Here is a 20,205-nt window from a genome sequence, read left to right on the forward strand (position 1 = left end):
CTCCTGCGGGGCGACGCACCCTCGCTGCGGACAGAGCCCGGCCGACGGCGGACCGGGAACTCCCGGCCCCGCACGGAAGGGACCGCCGGGACAAAGGGCAGTCGGCCGCGCTGCCGCCCCCGCCTCCCCCGCGGGGACGAGGGGCGTGGGGGACGCGCCCCCGCCTCTGGGCCGGGCGTCCCTCGGCTCCGCGCAGCGGGACCGCCGTTCCTCAGGCGCTGTGCGGCCCCGGCTCCCCGCCGCCCCCGCAGCGCCGGCTCCGGCACGGCCGCCCCGCCGGCAGCAGCGCCGGGAGCCGCGGGGAGGCGGGGGCGGGGGAGGCGCTGCCGCCGCCGCCGGGCGGGCTCCGGCCGCCCCGCACCGACGTCGGCGCGAAGCCCCGCCGCGCCCGGGGTGGAGCGGGGACTGGGCGCGTCGCGGGAGAGAGGAGGCAGATGCTTCCCGAGGCGCAGCCCCGCCGGAGGGGCTCGACCCTGGCTAGTGCCTGTCCGCCCCCTCCGGGCCGCGGGGACCCACCGGGCGGGTGTCGGGGAGCGGGCAGCGCCATGCGCCGTTCCGAGGAGTGAAGGGACGTCCGGGCTGCTCCGGTGCGGGCGCGGAGCCGCCGCGGAGGTGGCCCGAGGTGACGGGAGGCCGGGAGAGGTGCCGCGCCAGCGCCGGTAGCGCTGCCACCGTAAGTCCCGGCACCTTCGCCGCCTGCCCTTCCCCACCCGCCGCCCCCGGGACAGCGGCCGCGGGGCAGGAGGGGCGAGAGAGGCGCCGGGTCCAGCGAACCCGCGGGGCAGGCAGGGAGCGGGGTACCGGGGGAACACAGCCCCTGGCTGGCAGTGCACCCAAAAACAGGGGGGAGAGAGGGACTGGGTTGTAGGAGCTCCGACCCGCTGCGACGGCGTGTGCGGTGCACCCCGGGGGAAGGGGCGAGGGACGGCCGGCCGCCGCTGCCCGGCGCCGGCGGTCGGGGCGCAGCGCGGGGACGGGGCACGGTGGACCCCGGAGTTTGCACTGCGGTTTCTGCACTGGCGAGCAGGTCGCTGCTGGTACCGTATTGTACAGAGAGCAGCCACTCTCCGTACTGGAAGTACAGGGCGTTTAAATTACACCTGAGTCACTAGTTCGTGCTCCTCAGGCATATCAGATATCATTTCCGTGTTATTTTTCATCTGCTGGACCGATATCTGTACTTACTTTGGCGTTTCGCACCGCAAATGTAATAAACAACATTAGTAGGTTTCAGAATATTTCCATTGATGACGGTAGATTGATGTATGAGGCTCTTTACTGGATGTGTCCAAGTACAATATAGTGCCTGCCAATTTTGTCTTTAAATTGCTATATTGATTTCATTGTGGGGTTTTTTTTGACAAGGTTAATGTAGTTAACAATTATGCAGAGGAAAGAGAAAAGCTTCTGGTTTATTTTAGTAACAGAATGGCAATTGTAGCTGAAATGATGAATGAAAAAATCATTCATATGAAGAGTAAATAGAAAGATGTGTATCCTAAGACCTCTTGAAGTCAATGTTGTCGATATGTAACAGATGTCTTCCTACCAAGCTTTTACATGCACTGGTAACACTTGAACTTCTTAAAGGTAATGTGGTGTGTGATATTCTTCTCAGGACTGTGCACTTTAGAGTTAAGTAGTCTGATTAGGGGGAGTTTAGAATGAATTAAACGAGGCATCACATTATAGTGCCTTTGCTTTTTTATAGGCACTGAATGAAATTAAGGTCTTGCTTCTTCTCCTTTTCCTCTTCAGTGGCTGAAGGATGATATTGTGGGGGGAACCCTTGCATTTGGTCAGTGAAAGGGTCCCTACGCTGCTCTAGGGCTGCGTGTATCACGGCTGCCCAGAATAACATTTCTTTGCTACCAACAGCTCAAAGTGCAGGTGGTGTTGAGCTGAACAGGAATCTTAATTCACCACTCGGAATCCTAGGCATAATTGTCAAGTAGGTAAATTAAATACAGGAGAGCTAATACTTCATTTTAATTTCTTCAGACATATGACAACCTTTGCCGGTAGGCAACTTTTGCTGAGCTACCACTCTGATGCTTACTGTGGCTGTCATATGCTAGCTGGGATGAAATAGTTCTGAATTAATTAGAATACTGTGTTTCTGTACCTACTGGCATGTATTAGAGTATGAAAAACTTAGAAATCTTGAGTAGATGTTGGTCCTGTTAAGATCAACGGCAAAATCCCAATTAACTCCTTCAAAGGGTGCGTTTCACTGTAGGTCTTCATTATAATTTATAGTGAGTGCCAGCCAAATTTAGTTAGAAATTCAAGTGGCAATGTTTAAATTTCACTGGTGATGGCACTTCAAACAACTCTACATAGTACTGCTCTAGAATCATGGATAAGAGCCACATAGGTCTTAATACTTGTTTAAAAAAACTATATAGAATAAACTGTATTGTGCTTTCAAGAGGAGCAGGCAGTTCAGATTTGTCTTACACTCCAATTTTTATGTTTCATCAGACTCGATCACTCAATCATAAAAAAGTTGGATTGCAGTTTACATATGCACCACATTTTAACCGAGATATTCTGGCAGCACAGGGATGTTTTCTGATTATGTTGTTTGTGGCAGAGAAGTAAACTGCTAAATATTAGACTTACTATAAAAATGTCAGCAAACAACTGAGCCATGTTACAGTTTAGTTCCCTGCAGTTCATAAGCTTTGTTGGGAGATGAATGAACAGAAGCATCTTTTCTAAAAACCTTGTTGAAATATTAATGAATAATGTGTTCACAAACATTAGCTTAATAAACTGACAGAATCTAGTTTAGCAAACCTTTTTCTTTGCTTGTCTACAGCTGAACGGTTTTGAAAAGCATCTAAAAAAGTTGAGAATTTTCATTAAAGATGAAAACAATGTTCTACAGAGGGTTTGCTGAATTATTTTTATTTCAGGTCTCTTCTAGATCAAGATAAAATGAAAAAATGTTTAAAACGTAGCCAATTAATTTTAAATCTGTATCTGTGGACCTATAAGAAGCTACATGCAAGTCCCATTACAAAATAATATTGGCATGACCAACATAGCTGCCAGTAATTCCTACTAGTTTTGTATAAGTGAAAATGGAGGAAGAGACAGTGTATCGTGACTCAAAGTTCCTTAAAAATCAGTAGATAGAAAAAAAAAATACTCTTCTATGCTTATTTTAAAAATAATACATGCAAATAGAAGTTTTGGGAAAATAAGCAACTAAATAATTGAGCTGTACTTGACAGAAAGTTACGCTAGCAAATACCATGAAATTCAGTTTTGAAAGTGATAATTGGTTCTGCATATTAGTAAGCTGGTAAACTCAGTTTTGTTTTATTTCTGGTAATAAATGTTAGGGCCCTAACTGTTGTCATTGCAGTCAATATTGAAACTCATATTAATGCCAGCACAGATCTTACCTTGGCCTTTCAGGAGCGACGCTGTTACGTGCTGAGCACTTTCAACCATTGTTTGTGTTAGAGTGGCATCCAGTTAGGTCCCTACCTAGAACTGCAAACACAGAGTTAAATTCACTCCCTTGAAAATTTTGCAGTGTAAATAGTCATGAAGGTCTAAGACATCTAGCTGAAGGCCAGATCATGATCTCAGTCTGAAACATGAATACTCAGTACCTAACAGTGGTAGAATGAGCACCTTTTAATAGGATTGAATGTTAGTTTATTCTTTGATAAAGGTACCCAGAAATGAATGACCAATGCCTTAAGGTTGTATGTTATTTTCCTCTGATCTCATTTTCTTCAGTATTAATCTCCATATTTACTAGCATTGGCCTTCCATAGAACAGCACATAATTACACATTGTTTTATATTGATTTTTGCTCTTCTACCCACTTTCCATTTGATATTGCTTTTAGTCACTTCAATGGAGTGAATTACTTAGTAACTTAAGTGAAGAGACACACTGAATTGCTCACATGACGAGCTACCTAATACAAGATAACAATGGCAGAGGTAGTTGGCCACATCTCATTTAAGAATGGACACTGCTAACAACATTGGGCTTGATAGCCACCTGGAAGTTACATCCGGAAAATACATGTTTCCTGCCAAGTGTAGTTACAGCCATGTTTCAGCTGGACACCTTTTTAGTCAAGGTGGTATCCATAGATACCACAGGAATCCTTCAGGCCATCTTCTGAACAAACCAAGGCTATGGTCTTGCCTTACCAGAGAGCCTGTGAGCTGTTCCGTTGGCTCCATGCTTTTGAGGTGACTCTCGGTCGGGAAGAGTGGGAAGGACCTGGGGGTGGTAGATGCCCTCTGGCAGTGAGCTCCTTTTGACTCTTTGTGCTGCTTTGTATGCATGTATGCAAAGATTTACCACTAAACCAAGGAAGTACCAGAAATATGGGTGCTCAGCCATAAGAAGAAAGTGGAGTCATTGGTCATAGTTGATAGAGAATAGCACTGGAAACAAGAGTAGATACAAAGCACATCAGAGGTGTGCTGCCATATGTTTTTCCATGGTTCCCAAAATGCCTTCTGAATTAGGGTCATATGGTAGACAGGAGAACTAGAACTGGTTTTAGCAGGTTACATACTGAAGAGTAGTCCTGAAAGGTGGCTTTCCACAAGGATCAGATTAACCTGTGCACCAGAGACCAAGGGAACCTAGTGGGGAGGAAGACTCCTGGGTCAGGGAGATGGACTGATGGGGCAGTACTAATTTTCTTACTGGTAGATGTTGTATACAAAACCAACTGAAAAATGCAGTTCATGTAAGTGCATCTTATCCACTGCATCTCAACATGATGGCCATATTCCTTTTTCCACCGTAACCCTGTGGGGTTCAGGAAAGGTAACATGCAGTGGCATCTGGACCCTGGCTTTTTTGTCATTTATGATATAGAAGACCTGACACAGATTTGGCAGAAATAGCTGTTCTCACCACACTCTTAGGAGTGTTGTTTCTTCTTTTAATAAGCATGCATTTCTGTATAATATGTCACATTTCAGTATTGCAGTTTTATGTGACACTGTTTAGCAAATAACTTCTTATTTGGTCGTATCCAGCAGTGTATATAAGAACCAAATCACTTTGCCTGTGGTTTTTGATGAATAATGTTAACTATTGCCAAGAGATAGATGAATAATACATTTGATAAATTCTGCAGAATTTCTAAATCTATGGTTTCACTGTATTTTATTCAAGATAGCTCTAGTGGTTTGTACTTTTAAGGAGCATTAAGACAGGATGTAAACTTGTTGGTGGCTTTGACATGTTTATTTTGTGATGTCCTCATTACTTTGGGGTAAAGCAGGGGTTATAAAATTGTTATTATTCAAAAGGAGGTGTTTCAAATGCCTTTCTCTTCCTGGGTGCTCTACAAAGTGACTAACTGCCCCTCCACAATTAGAAAAAAAAGATTTTTATTCTGGTTACTTCTTCTAGAAATTAAACAGTCTACAGGCAATGCCAAGTGAGTTTACAGACATATTTGGAGGTTGCTTGAGTCAAGATGAATTGTGCCTTATCTTCAGAGTTGTCTTCTCAGAATTAAGCTGACAATTAAAAATACCTCTTTTAAATATATTAAATGCCTCTGAAAATGCAGTATTGCCATTACAGAGATGTCAAAGCTTCATGATTAAGACTGTGCTGAGGTATACTTGTTAAACTGAACTGTTTTACCTTTTATTAGTGACTGCAATGAGACTCCACATTTGGCACAGTGTCCCTTCAAAGGTCAACTACATTTTCTGCTTGTGTTTTTTTAATAATGAAATATTTACTTACTTTTCAATGCTCACATAACAAAAACTGCTGTAATTCATGGCACTGTTTAGAGCTCAGTGAAAGAGAGAGAAAGGTAGCCAAAGACTTAAGAAATTCATGGAGTGAATTAGCCACTTCTGTTTCTCTCAGGCAGCGCTGAGGCATACTCTAACATCAGAAAGCTCAAGTGACTGTAGCATCTAAGCTGTGATGTATGCAGATGGATGACTCCATTTTTAGTCTTGATTTTCCTCCAGCTGATATCAGCAGTGAGTGTTAACTACTTAGAAAAATCACAGGTACCTCTGCAGTTGTATTTTGTTTGTATCTTTATCTTCCCTACAAGTTTTGTGTGCCAGAGCAGTTCTGTAGCAAATCTAGATATCATGATTTAAGTGAATCATAGAATACCAGGTTGGAGAGAGCCTCAACATGAGCTGGCAATGTTCCTGTGCAGCCCAGAAAGCCAGACATGTCCTGGGCTGCACAGAAAGCAGCATGACCAACAGGTCAAGGGAGGTGATTCTCCCACTCTGTTCTGCTCTTGTGAGACCCCACATGCAGTGCTGCATCCAGCTCTTGGACCACCAACACAAGAAGGATGTGAACCTGTTGGAGCAGTTATGGAGGAGGGATGTGAAGTTGATCAGAGGTCTGGAACATCTCTGCCATGAAGATAGACTGAGAGAGTTGGGGCTGTTCAGCCTGGAAAAGAGAAAGCTCCAGGGAGACCTTATAGTCACCCTCCAGTACCTAAAACGGGTCCAGTACCTAAAACAAGAGGGCTGGAGAGTGACATTTTACAAGGGCATGTAGTGATAGGACAAAGGGGAATGGCTTTAAACTGAAAGAGGGCATGTTTAGATTGTGTAACAGGAAAAAACTTTATGATGAGAGCGGTGAGAATCTAAAGCAGACTGCCCAGAGAAGTTGTGGGTGCTGCATACTTGGAAGTGCTCAAGACCATGCTGGATATGGTCTGTGATCTGTGAAGAAGCAACATGAGCCCTAAAAATGATTTTTCTGTTTAAATTTACCCCCACTGGTAATGGGGGTAAACTGCCAAACTGGTGATGTCTTACACTTCCTTCAGTACAGGATCTCTTTATGTCTCACTTTATTTTGCACAAGCTACATTCTTTTGAGCAGACCTATCACCATTTGATTTTTTCCAACTTTATTTTTTGATTGCTGTCTCTATTCACATAATCTTAGTGACCTTAGTAGCCTTAGTCTGTAGCCTGTGTTCTGTAGTCTTAGTTACCTGTGCTGTGCAGGTGCTTCATCACTAGGCCCTTCTCTTGCATTGCACTCCCTTTTCACTGTTGAGAAGTGATGGTGTAATTTGCCTTATGCCAGCTAAAAAGCAAATGGTAAACATCTCTTAATGGATAAGTATGATTCTTCATGCAAGAGATATGAATGCTGTCCCATAAAGTTACAGTTCTTTCTATGTTATGGGCTATCATCATCCACTGGAGTAAAATGAACACCAAAAGATGTTAAATGATCATTACATTGTTGTGATAGTCTCTTTCCAGACTATACTATGCAGCCTGAAACAGGGTGAGCATTTCATACTCTTAAACATGCTGTGTGCAATCTCATCCAGCCTTGAATATTGAAGGACAGGAGATAGAGGATGCTCACACCTTCACTACTCAGACTGCTTAGAGAAACTTTCTGAAGTTTCTTGGATTTGGTAAAAAATGGTGTCTAAGACTGATGAATGTCCTCATATGACTAAAAGTTGTATTCCTCTTGATAAGAACTCCTGTTCTCACCAGTCAATCCAGCACCTAATGGGATCTTCATTTTCTTCTGTCTGCAAAACCATACAGAAGGGGAACAGAAGATTTACTGCTGTTATCCTCAGCTGTGCTGTTGCTGCAGAGGTGGAAACACTATTAGGACTGAAGGGTATGGGATGCAGAAATTGCATCAAATAACACAAAATTTAAAGAATGAAATGTTTTGGAGGAAAGGGAAGACTCAGAAGAAAGAGGTGTTTTGAATGCTGTATGCACCTGAGCATTTAGTGGTAGAGATGAGCTGGGAAGTTATGCTACAAAATGCCTCATTAACCAATAGACAGGTCTGTCCTCCATTTACCGATATTGCATCAGGGGAAATTCCATTTACAGTTCAGAGGGCAGTTTAGTCAAACTAGCTTAGAGAATCTCTGGTAAATCTTTGGCTTTGCTTGAGTGTTTAAGAACATTGAGAAACTGAAAGAGTAACCCATAGGCAGCTGATCACAGACTCCTGACTGTGCAGAGTTGTAGTGCTTGGAGTTCAGCAAGTCTTTTAAGCCCTGGTCTTGATTAAAACTCGGTGATGGGGAACAAATTGTGTGAGTGGAGACTTCCTTTAATGTTCTGGGGATCATTTCCACTACTACAGACTGCTGAAGGGCCTGACTCTTTTAAGCCTTTGAGCTGTTTTTTGTTACAATACAATGTTTTCTTCTGTGTTCAAGTGTTGCCAAGAACATTTTGGGTTGAAGCAGGATCAAGTAATAAATAATAATCATTGTTACCATATGTTCTCACAGGTAAAGCAAACCCAGTATTTTCTTGTCAGCTGGTTTTTCTTGCCTTTTTTGTTTTTGTTTCAGGGTATTTGATAGTGTATGCTTCCTAAAGACTGGAGTAATTTCAGCACTGAAAAGAAAACAAGTATGTGTAGATTGATAAGTGCTTAAATGCCTGCTGACTTATTGGCAACCAGATCTGCAGTGTTTTGGAAGAAAAGTGTTTATCCCATCAAATGCCTGAGGTAATCAGAGGTCATCACTGGAGAAGCCAGTAGGTAGTCACCAAATAAATTTATCACTTCTTTTTCATCTGCTGCTCAGATTTACATGCAGAATAATAATCCAAGCCCACTCCAGCATTTTGTCATTGCTGTAACTGTTTGAGTTGTCTGCACAGTGACAGAAATACACAAATCGTTGTATTTAAACTAGCAGCCTCCCCTTTAATAAGAGGAAGTGGGGCTTAATGGCCTACAGTGCATGAGAAATGAGTGTGATTAAGCCAGAAGGAGGTGTGTATACACTGTGGGCAGAAAGGATCCTGAGGAACCTCAAATACTAAGTGAAGGTGTCTCCATCCTCTTGCAAAATATTGGGACAGTGCTTTATTAGTCTCAAAGCCTATAGTTTATCTACTTATGTAAATAACTTGCAATGTATGGTCAGTATATTATATACTACAATGGGGATCATCAAATGTTGCAGACATATCAGACCACATCAAAGAACATATTTGATGAGAGGTTTCTTGAAGTGATGAATTATGGTTTTTTCAATTGATGTGTAATTCCACGTGGAGAAATCACATGGGTTTAATATTTAAAGACAGTTAGTTATGCCGATTACTTTAGTGTATAATTTAAGAAATTGCATTTCAGAACTGATTTTACTATTGAAAATGTTCAAATTTTTTTTAAGTGAAAATTAAACATATAAATTAATTACAGGATTTTAAAAATAAAATCTGGGTTTTACTATCATTATAAAAATACTTCTACAAGTGATCAAAATTTCGGTTATGTATAAAAAAATTTATATTAAAATACTATTTTAATTTTAAAAATTTCACTGTAGTACAATAAGTGTCTTGAACTCAACAGCAGACATGGTTTGGACAGACAAGGATGCAACAGACTAGAGGAGATATTGGGAGAGAAAACAGCCCTATTCACAGTGCGTAATTACTTTAAAAAAAAAAAAAGTGTCTCTATCTTCAGTCTGTTGGACTTATTTGGAAAGTTTTAGCCAGATAATTTTCACAACCTCTGAAGATCTCCTCCAGTGCGTGATATATTGCTTTGCTTACGTTCGCAAGTTCTGGTCGCTCTTTTTGCCTGAGAAGTTCTTGTGCTACCATGCGGTGGAAAATGGACTTGGCAGTAGATGGCTTCTGAGTCAAGACTGAACCTTCTACATTTGTGTAAGAACACACCCACACATGTACAGCCCAGATCTTCCAGAGCTTTCATCTGCAGGCACAGTTTTGAGGTAGCATAAGCCAGTTTGTGCTGCCTAAGACAGAGCAGTTAGAACACATCTAAAGTACAAAAGAAGAGCAGGAAGAGGTGTAAACAGTGTGGAAAAATGGAAATGGTTTCATACATGGAAGAGGCATCCTGGAATTAGGAGTTAGTACTGAGGACCAGTGGAGTTTGGGGCAGGAGTCATTTGAGAAGGACAAGCTTGAACAACATGTTGGATGCTCTGGGAGAAACTGATACCTGAACACCACTGACATTTCCATTTAGAGGCTAGCCAGGGTAGGAACTTGCAGGACATCAGAACATCAGGAGGAAGATGCATTGGAAGAGACAGAATTATCTTCCCCCTTCCCCACTATATATACTGGAGTCATGAAGCCAGGAAAATGAGAGAGTTAAGGGGAGAAACTGAAGGCCTGGAAAAGACATTTGAACTGCAGTGGCAGAAAGCTTGGCAGGAACTTCATCTGACTAGGAATTGTAAATGGTACTGAAAGAATGGAGAGTGGAAATAGATGGGAAGAAACAGCTAATATCTGGGAGGAGAGAGGAGTACAACATAAAAAGTTGATAATGGAGAAGCTCAGAGTAGAAAGAGGCAATACCCTTGACAATGCACCAGTCATACATGACCTGCCAGAGTCTCACCTGTATTCTGCTGTCAGCCCACATCTGTGAAGATTTCTGGTGAGGACCTTTTGCAGCAGAGTTTAAAGGTTCTTTCATGAACCATTTTCACCATGTGTAGCTAAAACACTGGTATAATGATCTTAAGATGGTGGTATTTATTCTTCATGGGTTTATTGTGCCAAGCTTCAGTGGGTAGGGTACAGAAGCTATCTGAAAAGCTAATTAACTTAAGCAGCTCTGTTTAGTTCAGGGCATTTAGTGTGTGAGCAGGGCTTGCGGACTGTGAGCCATGTACCAGTCTTTATGGCAATAATCTAAACCAAGCTCACAGACAGAAACTGGAGAAATTTTATGTTCCTCACAAGAAAAAAGCAAGAAGCATAGACCTTTTGAAAGAAGAAAGCTTCATTTAATGCACAACTTTGGTTGATGGAATATATTTTTTTTGCTGGACTTCAGGCAAAGAATGAGGAAGATCCTGTTTCTCATATTCTTTTGTACAGAGAGATGCGAAGATTTATAGAGGTCTATAAGGCAAAAGTTCTGAAGCTGACAGAAAAAATGTGGATAGACGGAGCAATTTGAAGTATGTGGTTTCAGAGAGAGAAGTTCTCTGTTGAGCAAAGAAATCTTAGGAAAGCTGAGTACCTACTGAGTCCTTTGGTGTCAGTGAATCAGCCAGCTGAAACTCATTACAAAATGACTGGTTTTGCTGAGGAGAGGTGAAAATGAAATAAAAATATGTATGTTAGTGGAGGAGACTTGAACATCCTAGAATACCACTAGAATATCCAGAGAAGATACAGATCAGATGAGAGGACATTTCAGTAGTGGTGATGACATGTAGATGATAAAATGTGGGTCAGTCATCATTTGTGTGCATAGTCCCAGAGAGAAGCACCAGCCACAGTTCACATTAGAAGCATACTCCAGAGCCACAAACCCAGCAAGTTGCCAGTGAGCATGGAAGTATCATAAAATGAAAAATGAAAAGCAGGTGTTTAAGAATATGTATGCTAAATACTGCAAAGCAAACTGAGGAGATCAAAGGTGAAAAGTGTGCAGCTGAAGAATGTCGCTGGGGAAAGCAGCCAGCAGCAGTGTTGCTGTTAAAAAAGGGAGATTTATAGTGGTGAAACATATATCTTTTCAAATAAATTAAGAAAAAATAGCCATAAAAATGAGCATCAGTATTGGGGTACAAGTTTTGGGACTGATTTCAGGAAAAATTGAATCTGTGGCACAAAAAACGGCTAGTAGTATACAAGAACATTTATTCTATGCAGATAAAAGTCCAAAGATGCAAGTAAACCTCCAGATATCTCTATAACATACACTCCTGCAGAAATAATTTTGCATGTAAAGTTTAGCTATACATTAAATTTGATAAATACATTAAAAGCAGTGAAAACTGGAAAAGAATATGTAGCTTGGCAGGCCTGTGTAATACTAAGTTTATGAGTGGGTTTGAAGACAGAGGATGTCAACTGCTTGCTGCAGAATCTACCTAGAAGGCGGTACCAGAAGAGCACTGCACTGTGAGAGCTATTTCCACTGCGAGCCCCTTGGCAATAAAGATGTTGATTAGAAAAGTGAAGAAGCCATGGGAAGGGGTGCACTTGATGATGGCAGTAGAGAGGAAAAATGATAGGGTATTCCATGTGTGCATAGATATTAAAGATCTTTAAGGTGATGAATCAAGAACAAATCAACACAAGAACAATCATGCAATGAGACAGAAACAAAACAACCCACTCATGCTAAATGTCATCACTTTCAGGCCTTCACTAACAACCAAATTCATTATGCTAGATGCACAGTTTGATAGTGGAAAGTCAGATAGGACGAGGAGAGCAGCTAATTAGTGCTTTCCAACACTTTATCCAGAAGGCACTGTTTCAGAAAATCTGCTGGCAAATTGTCTGCGCAAGATATATTGAAAAAGAAAGGTCTTGAAATAGCAGAATGTCTCACACTCTTACCAGAGTGAATGTCACTAAAATCCAATAGTGTTAATCACATGATAGTGGGGGCATTTTGAAATCAGAGTCAGATCTTAATCATTAGCAAGTAGATGAGTGGTAACAGTAGAGCACTGGAACAGATTTCCCAGAGAAGCTGTGGAATTCCCATCCTTGGGGAGATTCAAACTAGCCTGGATATGACCCTGAATAAGCAGATCTATCTTTGAAGTTAGCCCTGCTTTGAGCAGGGGGCTTACTAGGTAGTCTCCAGAGGTCCTTTACAGCCAATTTTATTCTATGACTCAGGGAATTACTGTGGTCTCGAAAGGAGGCATCCAGGCATGTCCAAAAATGGAAGAAAGGAAAAGAGCTGAAAGCACTGATCTTCCCAAAGGAAATTAAACTCAGAGTAGGGTCAGCAACTCACCTGCTAAACAGCAGAAATTATTTCATCTCTGTAAGAACTTGAAGGAGGAACAGGTTTTTGTGTGCAATTCAAAAATGGCCTAGGAAATTTAGAAAATAGAGACACAGTTTACCTTGAAATAAAAGGCAACATTCCATGGGAAAATACCTCTACAGGATGTGCTGCATGAGCTGTGGACATTGTAATGGTGATGTACATTTATGCAACATTTACAAAAACACAATTCACTGTCAGCTATCTTTTAAATGTTTTTCCTTCCATGTCTTAAATATTGCTTCTTTATCCTTCATGTGTATGATATGCTGAGCTACTGAAAGCAGGTGGTAAGTTTTAGAAGTCTTTGGTTAAGGAAAAAAATGCCAACCCATCAATGCAGCACTGGCTCCTCATCTGTGAAATCACGATAATGCTATCTCACCAAACAGCAGTAGTTTGGAGGTTAATTATTTGTCAGTGAAGCATTTATACTGCAGTACTGAGCACCAAGGAAAAAGCCATGTAAAAAATGAATAAATCTGTTTACCATGAAAGGTTTTATGTATGTACAATAAATGAAATCCACTGACTACCAGTGATAAAGTACTGAATCACTTTTCAGCAAGTGGGCACTGTTCATTCTTAAAAACCCAGGGAAGGATTCCAAGGGAAAAAGAAGTGTGAGGACTAGCAATTAAAACTGTAGTAACTGTTCCCAAAAAGGCTAAATAAGGGTTATGCTAGTAGTTTCTAACTTTGGAGTTACCTTTATAATCTGGGGAGGCTTTAATTATGACTTTATTACCTGAATTTGGTTTTATTAATTTGATTCCAAGAGACCTTATAGGACATAGGGACGCAAGTAATTTACAAACACAGGCAAGGGCCAAGTTTTTCTTTAGAAGATCTTTTAACACCATTGAACTCAGAGTCTTTGGTAAAAATTTCATCCATTAGTAAAAGCAAAGGTGGAAAGTAAAAACAATGAAGACATTTAAGTGCCTTAGACTGCAAAAACAGCAACAACAACACAAAAAAAGCAAACACCAGAAAGCTAACGCTGTTATACTTGGAATACTGTTGAGAGCTAATGTTAAGGTGATCTTAATGCTGCTGAATAAAGCTCATCATTCTTCAAGGAGTTGGCAGTCTGACAGTCAGTCTGTTAGCGTTCACGTTTAATGCTAGTCCATGAAGAACTCGCATTTTCTCTGTAGATCATTACCATTAGCCTGACAAAAGAGGTACAACTCTATTCTTCATACTTTGATTCCTTTTAAGGTATTTTTTTAAGAACAGGTTTTACACGCTTCAGGAGAAATGAAGTGGTGCTAGGGCATGAGTTAGCTCCCGTAGCTGGAAGCACTGCCGACACTGTCAGAGAGACTGAAACATGTCAGGGGCAGGTTTTTCTGCGACAGGAACTAAGATGTGATCTGCTATTCAAAGTAGTTAAAGTATTGGATCCTGTAAAATATCTAAGATACTTGTTTACTATATTTAAGACACCTCTAGAATTCTCATAGGGTTTCATACCTCTGTCAATGTCTGTATATAAAAAGAGGACTATCAGACTGGTGAAATCCTGTTTGGTGCACTGAGTTCCTCAAAATCTGCTGAATCACAAAGCAATGGGATTATGTATGACAGAACTCCCAGTTAAAAGTAAAAAAAGAGAGGGAGACTTGGAGACCATATCAGGTACCCATCCCCACATTTACTTGAGAGAGAAATCTAGTAGAAAACTGTCTTTCCTCTTCCTCTTTTTTGCTTTATTTGTACATGATTATTCCTGAGTAGTTTCTTCCTTCTTAATTCTCTTTGATATTTCAGGATGATCCTTGGGTATGGTCAAAGCTTGAGGGTGGAAAATTTGAGAAGACAGATTTGCTGTTCTTAAAATCAGTAATTTATATTTTTTCTTATAATTTAATAAAGCAGCATTTCACAAACTATTTTCCATAGTATCCTCATCCTAAGCAAACTTTTTAAGGCAAATAGAGCAAGTGAGAAGCACTGCCATACAGACAGGAAAAATGTAGTACTTCTTGAGTATACAAGCTGACTTATGTGATTTCTCAAGAGGAGAAAAAGGAAAATCTCTCTACATTGTTTTTTTAGGTAGAACTAGGAGTTTCTGTATCTAGGAGATACACTCTTAAAGTATGGTCTCTGTGCATGATGCAATGCCTGTCACGTTGAAACAAGGCCCCTATCCCATCTGCTTACAGACCTTATTTTGCCATTCTGCTTAGAGCCAATCTGGTTGGCTAATAATTAAAGAAACCCTCTCTTTTGCATTTTTCTTCCCATAGTTTCTGCTACCCTTGGGCAGAACTCTTTATTCAGGGATTGTGAAACAGTGTAAAATGGGTATTTCCATAAATAAGTCATAACCACTTGAATCACTAGCCTGAATTAATGCATTTAAGTCAGTGGTTGTGCAGACTGGAATCAGAGCATCTGTCTTTTTATGCCTGGAAGTAAAATGGTAAAATACAATAAAAATACTTGACAAAATTAATCTGGGTGTCTACTGAGGAGACTGGACTGATCCCAGGTACTCCTAGTATGGATGCTGTGTGTGGTGGCCTTAGAAAGTGTAATCTAGGGAAGTTAGATGCCAGCACCCCTTTCACCTTTCCTGGCTAGCAGACTTGTGGGACAGGGGTTTGCCTGGTGCAGCAGTGCAGCTCCAAGCCATGCTGGTGGGGGCCAGACTGACATTGCAGACCGATGATCCCGCTCTCCACTTGCTGTCTCGGGCTGCCTCAGTGCCGCTCTCAGACAGGCACACACACGTACCCGCGCTCAAACCTGCCACAAATGTGATGCCTTGTCCCTCCACTGTGCGGATATGCTCTGAGATTCTTGTAACACGGTCTTTCCTTTTGAGAATCACAGGCATGAAAGCTCTGTGAACACGGATTTAAAGAGTGGTCTTGACTTGCTGACATCCAGGTGCTGGTTAGGCTTGGATTGCTGTGCTATGGTAGTAGGAGTGAACTAATAGAGCTACCATGGAGTGCAAAGTTAGAACAAGGTAAGTAGGCACACCCTAGTTTGGGTGAGAAGAAGGAACTGTGTGTTGATGGATAAAAAGCACATCTGTACTGTTACCACATCAGATACTGCACCAAATACTTCTTCCAATTCCAAAAAGGAGGATACTCTTAGAAGACATATTGATACTTCTTTTAAAACTATGTAAACCAGCACTGTGACCCCTTGTACATCACATTGTTGTTATATTAAAGCCTTAACCCTTACTTGAAAAGTGTTGATTCATATGAAGTCCTCTTTGTACTGCCAATGTAGCAAACAATGAACATAGTGAAAATGAGAATAGGATCCAATGCGAAGACTTACAATCTACTTATATAATTAATATTACTTTGTATTAATCTGTTAGTGAAAAGGAATCTGGATAAGGTAGGAATAAATGTAATCCATGCTTCTTTCAAAGTCTTTTAACTCTGCTAGAATAGAATAAATAGGTCTGAGTGGTAAATGAGAACGTGTCCCTCTGTTTTGTTTGTACTCTGTAACAAGACGTGGGCAAGACCTACACACTTTTCTGAAAGTTTATGTTTAATGGAGACTATACACTCATTCCAGCTCTGAGGATTTTTCTGGTATCTTGCACTCCACAATTGGAAGGGATGTTAGACATAAATATACCTGACAATTTCCTGCTAGAAAGCAATACTGTAAATAACAAGGAGACCTGATAGTTGAAGCAGAATATAGTGGCCGAACAATTAAATAACAGGGCTGAAATAATCTCACAAACCCAGGAAATATAAACTCAAAGCTGAAACTTCTTTTTAACTTTTCTTTTTGACCGCACCAAGCAGAACCTAAAGCACAGCCTGATTTTCCCCTAAAACGTGATATGAATTCCATCATGTTTGCTTGTGTGCATCTCTGCATATGTGTGTATATATTGCATATTTTAATTGTTTTCAATGGAAAGCCTGGACAGTACCTGTTAGTCTAATGAAGGAGAACAGGGAAAAAATGGTAAACAGATTGATAAGATGCAGCCCTCTCATCAGGAATAGAAGCACCAGGAGGGGAAGATTTAATAGGAAAATACAAAGAATAAATGTTTATGAAACATGTCTATTGCTGCTGCTTCTACTACAGGAGAAAAAAAGAGGCATCAGAAAGCTGTCAGAAAAGAAATAAAACCTTGAGCTTGGGGGAAACCCTGAGCTTAAAGAGCACCAAGAGGTATTAATTTTTAATTTTCTTATGCCGGTTTTAGGGAGCTACCCTATAAAGCAGCCTTTTTCATTTTTTTCATATCTACTTCACCTACCTCTCCAGGACTCTTGCTGGAGGTTGATGAGGTGCCCGGTAGGTGGCATCCTTTTAACACACTGCTGGTATGAGTTGGTTTGGGCTTTTATATCTATATCTATCTATATCTATATCTATATCTATAGATATAGATATAGATATATATTTATATATTTTTAGTTAAAAGCATTTTTTCTGCAGAATTTAAGTGGATTATCACAGAATTGGCACATGCAGAAGTTATATTGTTGTGAGGACTTTCATTCAAGGCTTGCATATTTGGCATTCCCAAGCTTCAAAAAAATCTTTATTTAGGAATCTAAATGGAAGAGAGAGAAGGAGAAATTGTTTTCCCTCATTGGTTCAGGGCAAGTTTCTGAGGGAGTTTACAAAGGGCTACATGTTCCCATTACCTACTGAAATCAATCTCTGTTTTCTGACTTAAGGACTCTGGTCTAAATTAAATACTCGTTTTCAGAACATGGTGATTAGGATATCGTATTTGCATTTGAGCAACTGGTGTTTGAAATTGTGACATCTTACCACCTGCATTTAATTTGCCTCTGTTACATCTTGTCCATTTTTGAAATGTATTCATTTTTTTCTTCCTAAGAAATAATCCTCTTGATAGCTGGGGAAGTCTATGTTATTACAAACCCATCTCTGCTTCAGTGTTTGCACACAGTTCTACATATGAACGATGTCATGGGATGTAGTTTCAACAGGCACATGCTTCAGGCTGTTAGTGTTTGGCACAGGATATCAGTATCAGGTGCCAGCTATCCATTCAGTTAAAGCAAGACCCCCTCTGGAAGCACTCAGATAATTCACAGGCTGATTGCAGGTGGAAAACAAATCTGCTTAACATGTTTAGGAATGTGTAGTGGATCAGGATGTTGAGCAGCCAGGGATATCTGGGGATGTCTTGAGAAAATGTTTCCAAAAAGCTGTTCGTCAATTCAAACTTCATCTCCTGGTCTGCTTGAAGGCTCACCTTGCTTGGAGGAGAAAAGTAGCAGAAGTTCATTGTGCCTGGAAACAAGATCAAAAAAAATTTCTCAGCCACTGTCTAATAATACAGGATCTGAAATAAACATACCTGGTAGCTGAACAAGTCTCACTAGTTCTCAAGCTGTCCTTGCACAGAATAGGATTGACAGATGTGTATCAAATGGAACGTAGACAGCGGGGGCTTTCAAACATTTTTCTGTAATTTACTGCTCTGAGATTTGTGAATTACCATGGGGATAAAGATGTCATAGTGTCCTCTGCCTAGCTGCAATTGGTCTAGTTGTATCTCCAAGTCCTAGTACTGTAACAAATCAATTATCCTGTCAATTTGCATCAGATTGACAGGTCACTGAGAAGTGAAGTTTAAAAAAAGTGAGGTTGAGATACTGGCCTATTTTCATTTCTTCTGTTATTTGTTCTGAATATATATTTAACCCAAAATTGTGTTGAAGATATTTTTTTAAGGGGAATACAGGTGTTTTTATATTCTCTGTACATGTGCGCTCAGTGTTGTTCTTTTCACGTACACACCAATCAAAGAGTCCATCTCTGTAACTTCTTCCATCCCTCTCTACTTTGGCTGAGCCGATCTATCCCAGGCAAAACTCCCCAAAAGACAAAAGTAAAAAAAAATTATGTGGATTATTGCTGGTACATATATAAATAGAAACATTATTTCCAGAGCTAGACAATTCCATTTAAAGTAAAAGTATGGGAAAACTTTTTTTGGTGCAATTGTCAAAAAGTAGTACCACATTAAATGAATATGCCTGAGGACTACAAGGATAACTTTCTAACCAAATGTGAAGTGCAAAGTCATCTTCCCAAGTCTGCAGACAGACTATCCCTGTTTATCTGCTGCCAACCATAACTTTCCCAGGTTGTACCAGGCTGAAATTCACATGAGAGGATCATACCCCCCCTTCAGAGTGTAAGTGGCAGTGTATGAATCATGCCACTTTATAAAACTGCTGCTGCTGTTTGGAAAAAGCTCAGAGGAGCTGAATTAGTAGGGTCAGGGGAAAGACCCCAGTAAATAAAGTTTCGGGCCTGGATAGACTGATAAAATCTTCTGAAATAGGCAGGCTGCTGAAGGAAGTGAAGGGGCAAAATTCCTTCTTCCTTTGAACTGACAACAGGAATGGAGTTTCAATACTTGAGATAGACATGGGAGAGAGAGATAATAATGCAGAGAACACCCTGGGGCAGTGCTCTCTCAGATGTCACAGCACACACTATCGCAGCAGACAGAGATATTTGTCTCAGCCCTTGCACAATGATGTTCCCGATTTGCTTTAGTGACTCATCTTCATTGTTGGTGTTAAAGCAGTAGGTATCTGGTAGCAAGGACTGCCTGTAATCATAGCTTGGGCTCTGTGGAAATTGCTTAACAAGTCGGCAGCCTATTCAGTGCATCTGTCACAGCTTAATGTGCAGGCATGGAGAGCTGTGCTCACACAGCCCCCAGGGATGTTTCTCATCTTCGAATGTTGCAACTTGGTTCTAGATCTGGCTGAGAGGTGTGCAGAGCCCAACACTGCTGAGAAGGTACCTGAGGAGGGCCATGTAGGGAAGTTTCTTTTCTTTCCAATAAAGGTACTCTTTACTGCTAATAAGTGGTCTGTGGGACAGACTCCCCACATATTTAAGCAAACTGAGGTCCAGTTTGAAGAAAGGAAGAATTACTGAATGCCTCAATGCAGAATTAATTATGTCAGATTCTATAGGGAACATTTATCCCTATATATTATTAAAGTTTCTTTAAAATAAACTATCATCTGTGTCAGAATAGTTGGAAACTACTCTTCAGGGCTCTTCAAACACCAAACCAAAACACTGTTCCCATCCCAGAAGTTTTACTGCTAAGCCAAGAGAAAGATGTACTCAATGTGGATAGAAACGGAGATAGTTGGATGAGAGGCTGTAGTTAATAGCAACTTATTCAGTAATACTACAAGTTTATTTGGAGCACTTCTTTCATGGCAGATGTTTCAAAAAATGCAGCAAAGTTTAATTATATAGTTAGTTAATTATGAAATTATAGCAGGCACAGAGTGAAATTAGGATCTATAATCAGAAAGGGAAGTTTTTTATAGATCAACTTTGAAAACAGAAGTGTGAGTAAAGCTGAGAGACAAGAG

The 20,205-nt window shown here is 40.9% G+C and overlaps 1 protein-coding gene across 1 annotated transcript in view; it reads left to right on the top strand.

Annotated features, from left to right (window-relative positions):
• The first annotated feature begins 350 nt into the window (after positions 1-350).
• CALCR (calcitonin receptor) overlaps positions 351-20,205 on the top strand; it is a 160,719-nt gene continuing 140,864 nt past the window's right edge. The window contains exon 1 of the mRNA XM_032112051.1: positions 351-673. The gene's annotated coding sequence lies outside the window, so the exon portion shown is untranslated. The remainder of the gene's footprint in view (positions 674-20,205) is intronic.

Source organism: Corvus moneduloides, chromosome 1 (genome assembly GCF_009650955.1).
Source record: "Corvus moneduloides isolate bCorMon1 chromosome 1, bCorMon1.pri, whole genome shotgun sequence".
Taxonomy (NCBI): Eukaryota; Metazoa; Chordata; class Aves; order Passeriformes; family Corvidae; genus Corvus; species Corvus moneduloides.